This window comes from Dipteris shenzhenensis, chromosome 27 (assembly GCF_047967505.1).
Source record: "Dipteris shenzhenensis isolate YYH24624 ecotype China chromosome 27, Dip_SZ_1.0, whole genome shotgun sequence".
Classification (NCBI taxonomy): Eukaryota; Viridiplantae; Streptophyta; class Polypodiopsida; order Gleicheniales; family Dipteridaceae; genus Dipteris; species Dipteris shenzhenensis.
This window is the reverse complement of record NC_141622.1, coordinates 4246967-4260273: the sequence shown is the minus strand read 5'-3', so window position 1 is coordinate 4260273 and position 13307 is coordinate 4246967.

Here is a 13307-nt window from a genome sequence, read left to right as displayed (position 1 = left end):
GCACAGATTCCAAGCAATTAAACGCCTCCTAAAACCAGATCCCTCCATCATATGGAAGGTCATGGACTTCTACTTCACTGAATTTCAGAATCATGGTAGCCAACATGACCATGGGATGCTTTGGATCCAAGGTTCGCGTACGTATGGTGCCTTGACAAATAAGGAGATAGAAGAATTTGTGGATAAATACATATGTTGTAACATATCAAAGCTTGACCTCCCAAACCATGAGACCCAATCCCATGAGCATAAGAAGACTTGCAAACAAAGAGGAAAACTTGCCACTTTGGATTCCCTCATCCACCCGTGCGCACAACCAAGCTTTGAATAGAGAAGACATCCACAATACAGGGACAGAGCAAATGCAATGTATCACCAACCTTTTAGGAAACCCATCAACGCTTCACCTAAGATTTGAAAAATACCTAGCACAACTTAAGGTTAGTGAAGAAGAATACATTTTGACATTGCGCTCAAGCATTAGCTAGCCTATAATGTTTCTAAGACACGATCCAAAGGATGTGTTTGCTAACAACTTCAACTCAGCTGACAACTTCAACCCACTGTATCCAAGTTAGGAAAAGCTAACACTGACCTTCAATTCATATTAAATCCACATGGAGCAACACTATATTCCAAAGCATACATGACAAAGGTAGACAAAGAAACTATTAAAGCTATTCAAAGAGCATTCATTGAGTGCACCCAATCAAATGCCCCGGCAATGAATGCATATGCAAAGCTAGCAATGCAACTCAACACACAACATATAAGCGCTCAGCAGCAAGCTATGTACTTATGCCTCTCACTACCTCTAACTTCAAGTACTAGGGAATTCTCCTACATTAACACCAACCCTACTGAGGAGAGGACCTTGTTGTTTTTGTTGAAACAAAGAGGAGACTTAGAGAAGTTGGACCCCGCAAGCAATGACATCTTTTTCATTTTGTTTCAATAACTATAACAAGACGAAGGACCTAGAGAAACATTATAGAGAATTATGCTTGCCTTTCATCAACCTTGAGCATTCACTAAGTATGGACACCCCAACATTGCATGATCTTTATGAATACAACAAAGAATTTACTAAAACAAAATAGAGTCCAATTTAACAAACTAATGTCCTTCAAGGCAACAACTTTGAGCTCTACTACAATGAATTCTTCATTGTCTTTAAACTTTGACCACTATGGAAGAAACCAATCAATTTGACTTGCAAGTTGAGCTTTCCAAAACTGACAAGCAAAAACAATTCATTGAACATGTACACTTCACATACAAAGCACAAGCAAATGATTAGTACCACATCTCAATTCAAACTTTGAATTTGGATCAACACGCAATAGTAGAGGACGTTTTGTTGGAGAAACGTGTAAGAGGCCAACAACCCCCTTGCACATATTTCTTTTAGGGTAATATAGGCACAGGGAAGACATTCACGTTGCTTGTCTTGATCTAAGCATTGCTAATGCACTACTCTCACCACAACACATCAGATGCTAGCATGCCAATAATTCTTGTCCTGGCATACACTGGCAAAGCTGCATTCAATGTGGGTGGCAACACCATAGACTCTACACTTCATCTTCCGCTCGTGAATTCAACATACAAATCCCTTTTAGCACAGACACTCCAAACATTTCCAGCACTAATATAAGCACTTTGACTTACTAGTTTTTGATGGGGTTTCCCTCATTGGCTAGAATACATTTATTGCTAGCGGAAATGCGAATGCAGGAGATCAAACACAACCACTTGGAGCCATTTGGAGGTGTGGATGTGCTACTTTGTGGAGACTTATGCCAAGCGAGCCCTACAAACTGTCCATCCATGTATTTGAGAAAAAGGATTTCAAAATTGATAGAAGTTGTGCTTCAATGTCATTTAAGGCACATGCATACAATTTTTATTTTTATTTGGCAAGAACCATGTTCTTATGACAAAACGTTGGCACAACATTGTTTTTAATATGCTTAAGGAATTGTACATAAACATCTTTGCTTTGAAAGGATTTTGCTTTCAATGACACCATTTTGTAGCAAGAAAGTACTCATTGATGATCTTATTGTCTTTAGCTTTGAAATAAATGTTCAAGTCTTGCAACATTTACAAGTGTGTGAGCATAATTCTTATCTCTTTTTCTCTTTTTTGATTGTTTTTTCCTTTTAGTTTGTGCCATTGTAGGTTGCTTATTGGAAGACAAGTATCTATTCCTACAGCATGCTCTATGTTATCAATTGTAGGCAACATACTCAATGTATTGACCCTTTTTACATTTGCATCTTTCATCCTATATATCTTACACGTAATTGATTGGATAGGGAAACATGCATTTCCATGTGTTTGAATGAATATGGTAGCAAATTCTCTAGCACTTAAATTGGGTGCACTCTGAAGAACTTGTGCAGGGTCCTTTTCATGCTATTTATCCCAAGTCACATATGCACATTTATGTTGAGTTTGAAACAAAGGAGAAATTTGCATTGGAATAGTTGTTTCATCAAGAATAATTGTTGAAAGCCAATTCAACCAAGGAACCAAACATGGAAAGCTTTGTACACGTGTAGCAGCTTGGCAAATTAGTCTAAATGAGCAACTTATACAGTCAAAAACTTTAGTCAATCAACTATATGATAATGATCTTGAGGTTGAGAGGTTAGTTGCCATTATCCCAATTTCTTTTGCACAAGTGGTTTTATCATTCCAATTAACTCCAAGGACATTCCAAGGGCAACTACTCGAGTTTGCATTTGCTTGAGTATTAAGGATTTCCAACAAAGATGAGAATGAGTGAGAAGGAATAAGTTCAATCAAGCATTTTATAATGTCTATATTATAAGGGTTCCTTTGTAGAAAACTCAAGCTAGTAGCAAGATCAAATGCATTAAGATCAAGAGTTTATTTTTTGAAAGAAATGTCCGTCTTTCCAAGTTATGAAATTGAACAAAATGAACTTCAAAATTACTCAAAGAAGCACATGAAAATCACGTGGCAACAAACTTTATTTTATATGTGTACAAAGGCATTACAAACATTTCATCATGTATAAAGCGTCTGCCTCAAAAGCTATAACATGGCCAGAGCTATTCATAGTGAAAGTGCCACTACACTTAATGCAATGAAGCATTGAGAGTACACAGAGGACACCTTCACTATGAAGCTCCAGGGAAGGGGCCTCCAATGATAGAATGTTTTCCACATGGGTACCTCTCAATTCAACAGTAACCTTGTCACCTCCATGGAGCACTCACTGTCTTCCCCTGTCAAGCTAGGAGTTTGGGAAATGGGTTGCCCGTGATCACATGTGTAGCAAAAAGGATGTCGATGGTCTTGATGCACATGTATGCCGATGCAAACTCTGCAATAGCACTCAACTAGCTGAGAATTAAGGCTCGTGAACTCAAGCAATCCACTCCCCTACAAAACAATATGCACAACAACATTGGCAACAACAATTTCAAATTCAAGTATGGAGGCATAGGGTTAGGAATTGGGTGACAAACACTTATGTGAGCTCTTCCTTCTTTGGTCCCTCCGGAATGCTCACCAAGATTGGGAAGTTGAACACACACAAAGTGTTTCTTATAGACATGTAGGAGACATTCTTCAGCATACATCACGATGCCGTCCTCCTTGTACTCTTGCAATAGACACACGAACAGTCCCTTGAGCCCATTCACAAAAATGAGCTGAAAGTTTGAAACGCTTAACGCACACTATGAAAGCAAACAAGGTACTTCACATTGCAAATACTTCTTCTCTTAAAACCACTCATCGTAGCACAATCTTTGTTTCTAGAGCCATTCGTAATAATCAGTTGATCTACCGCTCCCCCATCCATGTCAACTTTGATCACAACAAATGACATAGTTCCCATTGCCATAGTTATGTCTATTAGGGACCTAAATTTTTTGGTGACATAAGGCACGTATGTTGCAAGTTGCAGCACTAAATGAAATGGGTAGTAGCCGGTCAAAGGCATCAGATGAACCCTGATTTCAATCAGAAACGGAAAGGCACATACCATTTCTACATTTCAGATGACAGGGAACATGACACCTTGTTTGTGTAGCATGCCTTTCAACTGCATTAAGAATGGCTGAAAAAGGAAAATCCCCATGCAGAAAATATTAAACAACATTGGGTGTGGTCAGATGGTGCTGCCTCTCAATTTCCCTAGATGTTCCATATTTGTTCCATAGTGTTCCACAAGACATGCATTCTGTAAACGTTCCATAACCCTTTCTGAAACAGAACATTGTTCACACATTCCACATCTAGGGAATATTATTCTTGGTAACTGTGAGCTCGGTATCAAGGAAGCCTTCCCCCCATTGGGAGGAGTGGTAGATTTCAAGAGATTTGCATATATCTTTCTGGATAAGGCTCTGGAAGTCGCTCAAGGGTAGAAAAAACACTCTTTTTTTTTGCTTTCTATTCATGGAGGAGTCACAGTTTATCAGTCTAGGTCCAATTTTGGGACTCCCTCATCATGCCCACGATGCTTCTCAGATGTGGAATCCATTCAACATTGCCTCTTAGATAGGCCAGGTTTATTTGGAAGGGGATCAAGGGACTCATGGGTATCTTTGTTCCCTCTCCTTTCTTCATCACTTGGGGTTCAATGGCTTGGCTCTCTCTAACTAGACCTCGTGTGTTTTATGAAATAGCATGGATTTCCATTTGATGAGCAGATGTAGTAAGCAGATGGAGTAGGAGGCAGACGAGCAAAAATTATATAGTAATAGGGACGATTCTATGAAGTAGCAGGAGCTTGATTGTTCTAAATTTGTTTCTTTTTCTGTGAAGACTAGTTTCAATTTGGTGCCTACCCAAAGTAGCATTATCATCATGTTTTATTGTTTTTTTTCAATCCTTCTCTTTCTTTCTTTTTTCTTTCATTCACATCATTCTCACACCTTGGATTTCTCTAGTCTGCATGTTGAGATCCTCAATCATTTTTGTGTCCTTACTGCTCCGACTTCACCCCGTGTTGTTGCTCTTCCTTTAACTACTACTATCCTCGCTTTATTTTTGTCATTTTGATATTTTTATTGTGCATTACACTCTCTCTATGTGTATCTTAACTGAGCAGATGGAGACATCTACAAACCCCCCCCCCCTGAAAAAGACTTCTATCAAGTATGACATAAACAACTATAAGAAAAGGACTCAAAGCAGAGAATTGAGATACATCCTGCATAGCATGAGAAATGAAGTGCCTCTAAAAGTGTCTAACGATATGCAAATCCTAAAAGAAACCAGGAGTGTGACTGAAATTGCCACATTAGGCCAGTAAGAGACTCATAAAAGAAAGAACTGCCTCTCCACTCTCTAAGAAAATTTCTTCTCTAAGAAAGTACCGCCTCTCTAAGAAAACATGTTCTCTTAGCCGAAGTAGATCTCTAAGATCCTTGTAACCTAGACCAAATGGCCGTTGAGGTATGTACAACATCTTTCAAGATGATATCCATGGTATGAGTAAGGTGGACTTAGGTGCTGTCTAAACCATTTGTACATTTGGATCTCCAAATTTGTCAGTAGTAATGCTAGTAATAATCTCCCAACATGTGTCCACCAATGCAGGTGGACCTCTGTACTGAGAACTAGGTTGAGAGTCTTTCTTTTCCAGTGAGAGAAATTCCGTACTTGAGAGAGTGAAATTTATGTTCATTCCTTTAAGGATTTCCATCCATTTTCCTTCAGATAAATTCCATTCCTTCTTAATTTTATATGAAAGATTGCATGCATCATTTGAATATTTTGTGTTGAGATACTCTTAATATTTCTTACTGTAATTAATGAAGAGATATATTCTATAAAAGTCAAATAGTATATATGACTATTCAATTTTGAATTTAATTTATATTAAAATCCTTTTAATGTATATGTTCAAATGTCTTATTTGAGGATGCTCATGAATGGCCAACAAAGGAGATAAACCGTGGATGATCCATTGAATGAGGTAAACCCATCAATGGGTGACCCACAAGATGCTATTGTGGAGTTAGGCACAAGTGATTTTGGGACAACAAAGAGATTTGCTAAGGAAGGAGAGCCTAGTAACCTTGAATGCGAATCCCACTGATGAAGCCATATAATAACAAGGGACATAGCCTTAGAGAAGTAGCTCAACTATGTCCATCATATTTTGTAGGAAACAAAATGTTTCTTTATCGTAGGGACTCTCAAATAAAGCTAGCAAAGCTAAACACAAGGGTTTAACTGCTATCCTCTTCTATCCTACTACAACACTTTATTGAGGTAGAAGGGAATCTTCCAAGCAACTAGAGAGTTCCCATCACTTTTATCCAACAAGTATACATCCATGACATATTTCACTATCTCATGGATTGGATGGACAATGCCACCTATATAGAATTGGAAAGGGTAGACTTGCCGAACGTAAGCAAGCCATGAGAGAATGGAGAACCTAGGTCCACAATGCCTCATGTGTGCAGCACAAGCACTCAATCACTTGGTCGGGCTAACATATGCAAGGAAGACAATGATGAGGTTAATTCTCATAGTGGGCATAAAATTGCAAATAACTTGCAGTCACCACCTCATTCTTTCCCATTGAATACTAAAGCAATCATTCCATCCAAGGATAACTTTATAGGGGGGGAAATTATTTGGTGTCACTTGCCATTATGCAATTGTTGGATTGCACTCCACAGAGATTTGTATTTGAGGGGAAGTTGCTTTGTAAGTATGGAACTTACAAGGTCATAATACCCAACCTTCTTGAAAGGGGATTTTACCGACAAGTTTTGCTCACACACTGTTACATTGCTAATTCCTTCAACATACATTAACCAATTTGTAAATTTTCTACAAGTTGGGGAATTTTATAGAGTAGAAGGTGTGAGTGTTGTATTGAAAGTGGTTCCTGATGGTCCTACAAAGGATAGCTTCAAAGAAGCTTTCTCTAGTCAAGTTTCTCGTCTTGGTTATGGAACAAAGGTACCTACTCTATCGCTAAAATTTTCCTTCTTTCTACAATCAAGGATAACAAATTTTGTGTTGTCCAAATTGCAGGTATCAAGCATATTGTACTTCACCAATGTCAATGCAAACCTTGTGGAGCATATGTGTGAAACTTGTGGAGGCTTGCATGTGAGCAGAGATCCTCTACACCTATTTTGCTATTCTTGCAAAAGTCCTGAAGTAATTTTGCAAGTACCAACCCTTACAGGTGATATTGTTCAATGCAATGGAGAACAAGTGCCCATCAATATTAAAGGCCCATATGTAGACCTTGTACTTGCATTGGGCATGCCTTTCCTTCAAATGTATCAGGAGGATTTAATGATGGCAAGATCCAAGCTTAAAACATGCAAGCCTGGTGGAAGCTTCACTATCAATAGTTCTGGTGCTGTTATAGCATTCGAACCAAATGCATGAAATATTTATAAGCTTTGATAATATATTTTCGTTCAATTATATCTACCTTGGTTATTTGATATCAATCTAGTCTTCAGCAATTAATTTCAATTCAACTATTATTCACATCATGGATATTCAATTGCTTATTCACAAAAAACAATTAAAGGAAAACCATAATTTCAATGCAAAATACCATGTCAACACAAATGTTCTTATATGTATTTTTGAATTCATTCCAAGCCTAACTTATGACCAATTGTTAACAACTTTATTTCATGACATTGTTTCTAATATTCGAGATTCTCGCTCGAGCATTTTTTACTGTCATAAATACTGTGTGCAAGGCCCTAAATGTTTATTCACTATTTTGGTATGGAATTTTGTGGTTTTGGCATCACCATTGTGTCTAGAGTAGGAGAAAACCCTTAAAACAACATTTGAATCAGTAAACCTGGCCTCCCAGAGGGGTCAGAACGACCAAAAACACGCTGTTAACTATTTCCATTGTCAGCAAAGATTCATTTGCTATTGATAGATCAAATTGCTCTCTTAAGCATGGATTTAATCTTTTTGTAGACATATGGATTGATTCCTTGTATCTACATGATAGCAATCACGTTCCATTATGAAGGCAATTCATAGTATACATGGAGAAAGAGGTCGCCTACCAACAATTTTGAGAATACAGGCAGACAATTGTAGATGAAAGAATAAGAATTTACTCTTATTTTCATTTTGCTCAATGCTGGTTGCTCATCGAATCTTCAATGAGATTGAAATTAGATTTTCATTGGTTGGGCATACACATGAGGATATCGATTGACATGATTGTAGACAAAAACAAGCTCACATGAAGCTTGTTGTTTGCTAAGCTTTTGTTGGCTTGTTGGAGGTTTGTGGAGGTCTATGAGTTTGTTTACAGGTTTTGTAACCTTGCACAATACACTTTTAGCTTTGATGATGGTGGCTAGGGTTTCAAACAAGTCTTGGGATATGTCTATTGGATGGGTCAAGTCTATGGCTAGGGTGAGCTCCATGACTATAGCAATGCCCTGGGCTCTGAGCCATGGAGCTAGCTAGGGTTGGCAATAGAGAGCAAGCTAGCTATTGGGAAGAGAGAGAGAGAGAGAGAGAGAGAGAGATGTTTCTAGATTCCTCAATTGAGTCAAGTTTACACCAATCCTACTAAGAGAGGCTTGAGTATCCTAACTACTATAGGAGCTTGTATGGTTGAATTCTAGGCTTCCATTGCAATGGAGGTAGATGTGACATTGGAATGATCACTTGTAACTTAACAATAGTTATGTTTTTCCTTTTTCCACCTAGCTATAATTTATCTCTTAATTGTTGAGTAGCCCCAACACCATGGCAAAGTCTAATAGATTTGTTTACAGAGCTTAGTAGGTGACTCCTTATATGAGGGTCACCTCTAGATCTCTCCTCATTAAAATATTTGCATCTTCACACAACATAGTCATGTAGATTGATTGCAAACTCCCATTCTAGCCTAACTTATGTTTTTCACTCCCAATATTCTATGTTTCCTTAGGGTTTCTTGATTCCTCAATTGAGGCAAGTTTACACCAATCCTACTAAGATAGGCTTGAGTATCCTTACTACTATAGGAGCTTGTATGGTTGTATTCTAGGCTTCTATTGCAACGGGGGTAGATGTGACATTGGAATTATCACTTGTAACTTAACAAAAGTTATGTTTTTCCTTTTTTCACATAGCTCTATAATTTATCTCTGAATTGTTGAGTAGCCCCAACACCATGGCAAAGTCTAATAGATTTGTTTGCAAAGCCAAGTAGGTGACTCCTTATATGAGGGTCACCTCTAGATCTCTCCTCATTAAAATATTTGCATTTTCACTCAACATAGTCATGTAGATGTTCAGATATCGAGCTCCACAGGTGATATGCCAGGGTGACCATTGTGCATTTATGTCACCAACTTGTTAGCTGCTCAACGAAAAAGACCTGCTAGATTATTATTAGGCTGAAGCAGTTGTACAACAGTTTACATAATAAACAGGACTCCCATTGCAGCAATACATGGCATGATGCCAGAGGAGAGGTATACTGGTAGGAAACTAGATATTTCTCATTTAAAAGTTTTTGGTTGCATTGCCTATGTTCACGTGCCAGATGAGGTGAGATCCAACTTGGATCCAAAAGCTGAGAAGTGCATCTTTATTGGTTATTCTCTATAGCAAAAAGGGTCTATAGATGCTATAACCCTTCTACTTGTAAGTTTACAGTGAGCATAGATGTTATTTTTGATGAGATGAGCAGTTGGTATAAACTAGTAAATGTGATTGATGATGTAGATGCACAAAATCATAATGCTACACAGAATTCACAGCAACAATCACAAAATATTAATGGACCTGTAGTGACCTCTAGTAGTAGTTCACATACTTCGCCATTGACAGGTAGATTGAGATCAGGAAAATCTCCTCAAAGTACTGTAGATAGTGGTACGTATGCAAGTATCACGAAAAGGAAAAGAGAAAGTAGATCAGCCCATGGTTGATGTGAATGCATGTTACTCTTATGTGGATGGTAAATGTAGTGGCTCAGAACAGAGCCTTAATGATGAGTTGGGTATTCCTTATGTTGTTACACCTGGAGTAAGGAAGACAAGGGATGTTTTGAGAGCACCTGGTAGTGAGTGTATTTTGCGCAGGTCTACCAGAGTAAAGTATCCTGTGGATAGGCTGAAATATGATGGATTTACAGCCATTCACTATGCCTATATGGTCAAAGTGATACATGAACCAAAACCCACTTCTTTTGAGCAAGCCATGGGAAAAGAAAAATGGGAGAAAGCCATGAATGAAGAAATGGATGCCTTGGAAGCAAATGCTGCATGGCAATTGGTGCCTTTGCCTAAAGACAAGAATGCAATTGGCTGCAAGTGGGTTTATAAGGTGAAGCACAATGCAAATGGTTCGGTGAACAGATACAAGGCAAGATTAGTTATGAAGGGGTATGCTGATTATGAAGAAACATTCGGTCCGGTTGCAAGGATGGCAATCGTAAGAGCAGTCATTGCAATGGCTACATCAAAGGGATGGTCTTTACATTAGATGGATGTAAAGAATGCTTTCTTGCATGGTGATTTGCAAGAAAAGGTCTATATGGAGCAGCCACCACTCCCATCCCACATTTCCACCACGTCCCATACTCCTCCCATTTTCCAAAATCCCATATTTCCCCATCTTACCCTCCTCTTTTTCATCCCCTGTTAACTCCCCTCACTCATTTCACTCCCTTATTATCCTACTCCCCTCTTACGGTTGCAAGGATAGCAACCGTAAAAGCAGTCATTGCAATGGCTACATCAAAGGGATGGTCTTTACATCAGATGGATGTAAAGAATGCTTTCTTGCATGGTGATTTGCAAGAAGAGGTCTATATGGAGCAGCCACCACTCCCATCCCACATGTCCACCACGTCCCATACTCCTCCCATTTCCCAAAATCCCATATTTCCCCATCTCACCCTCCTCTTTTTCATCCCCTATTAACTCCCCTCACTCATTTCACTCCCTTATTATCCTACTTCCCTATTACTCCATTCTTCCCTCCCCACTCTCACTTCCACTTCCCATTACTCACTTGCCATTTGAAATCTATTAAAATTTTATTATACTATTTTTCATACTTATTATCATACACCCCTATTACTTCCCCTCTCCCATTCCACTCCTCCCTCCTCACTCCCACTTCCACTTCCCATTACTCACTTGCTATACACATGTGCAAACTATTAATATATTATTATATGATTTTTTATTCTATTTGCAAACTTACATGTGGGCAAAATCACAGGTGTCAAAGCGATCCTATTGTGGTCATACAACAACTGTGCTTTTATTCAAAGGCGTATTTATCCTCATCAACAAGCTTATTTCAACTTTTATTTTGACACAATACTCAAGGTATGAAGTGCATAATTTGTGCACTAGGTGTTTACTTTGTTATATCAAAATTGTTTACCACACACACACACATATACACATACCGAGAATTTTCTAATATTATCGCATCTACATTTCTCCGATGGGCACAAAACTTTGTACATGCCTCAACCTAGGTTGTATAGACTTGCATACAAAGTGGTGCACCCATCCCATAAGTACTTGTTCGGATAACACACCTACAAACATATTTTATGATGGTTGTGCATAACACTAGGAACAAAATGGTGTATAATGTGCGATCGACTATGCAAAGCATATCCAATGGACACAAGACTTTGCATGATCCTCAACCTAGGCAGTATTGACTTGTGTGCAAAGTTGCATCCCCATCCGATAAGTACTTGTTTCAAAAATACACCTAGGGTCGTGTTTTTTGACGGTTCTACATGACACCAAGGCAAAAACGGTATTTAACACTTAATCTACCATGTAAAGCATATCCAATGGGCACAATACTTTGCACATGCCTCAAAAGTGGTGGTATGGTGTTCCATGCAAAGTGGAACGCCCATTCAATAAGTACTTTGTATGATAATACACCTAAGAGCATGTTCTTTGACGGATGTGCATAAGACTAGGGGGAAAACAGTGTATAATGTGTGATCCCCCATGCAAAGCATAATCGATAGACACAATACTATGCATGCACATCAACCCAGTTGAAATTGACTTTCGTGCAAAGTGGCTCCCCCATTTGACAAGTACTTTTTAGAATATCACACCTAGGACCATGTTTTTATTGGTTGCTGTCCATGACACTAAGGCAAAAACGTTGTTTTATGCTTAATCAACAATGCAATGCATATCCGATCGTCACAATACTTTGCACACATCTCAACCTAGGTATTATTGACTTACATGCAAAGTGGCATGCCCATCCCATAAGTACTTAGTCGAATAACACATCTAGGACCGTGTTTTTTGATGGTTGTGCATGACACTAAGGCCAAAACAATATTTAATGCTTGTTTGACAATGCAAAGCATATCCAATGGGCACAATACTTTGCATGAGTCTCAAAAAATATGGTATTGCATTGCATGCAAAGTGGTACACCCATCTGATAAGCAGTTGGTCAGATAACACACCTAAAAGCGTGTTTTTTTATGGTTGTGCATGACATTGAGAACAAACGCATGCAAAGTGGTACACCCATTTGATAAGCAGTTGGTCAGATAACACACCTAAAAGCGTGTTTTTTTATGGTTGTGCATGACATTGAGGCACAAACGGAGTTTAATACGTGATATACCATGCAAAGTACATCCGATGGGCACAATACTTTGCACCCACCTCAACCTAGGTGTTATTGAGTTGCATGAAAAGTGGCGTGTCGGTTAGATAAGTACTTGATCCGATAACACACCTAGGACCATGTTTTTTTACAAATGTGCTTGACACTAAGGCAAAAATGGAGTTTTATGCTTGATTGACAATGCAAAGCATATTTGATGGGCACAATACTTTGCACACACCTTCAACTAGGTAGAATTGACTTACATGCAAAGTGGCATGCCCATCCCATAAGTGCTTGATTGGATAACATACCTAGCAGCGTGTTTTTTTACGGATGTGCATGACACTAGAGCAAAAATAGTATTTAATGCTCGATTGACCATGCAAAGGATATTCGATGGGCACAACACTTTTCCTACACCTCAAACTAGGTGGTATTGAAATGTTTTCAAAGAGGCACACCCATCCGATAAGTACTTGGTCAGATAACACACCTAAGGGTGTGTTTTTTTGCGGATGTGCATATCACTAGGGAAAAAATGGTGTATAATGCGTGATCGACTATGCAAAGCATATCCAATGGTGACAATACTTTGCACACACCTCAATGTAGTTAAAACAGACTTGCATGCAAAGTGGAGCCCCCATCCGATAAGTACTTGTTTGAATAACACACCTAGGGCCGTGTTTTTA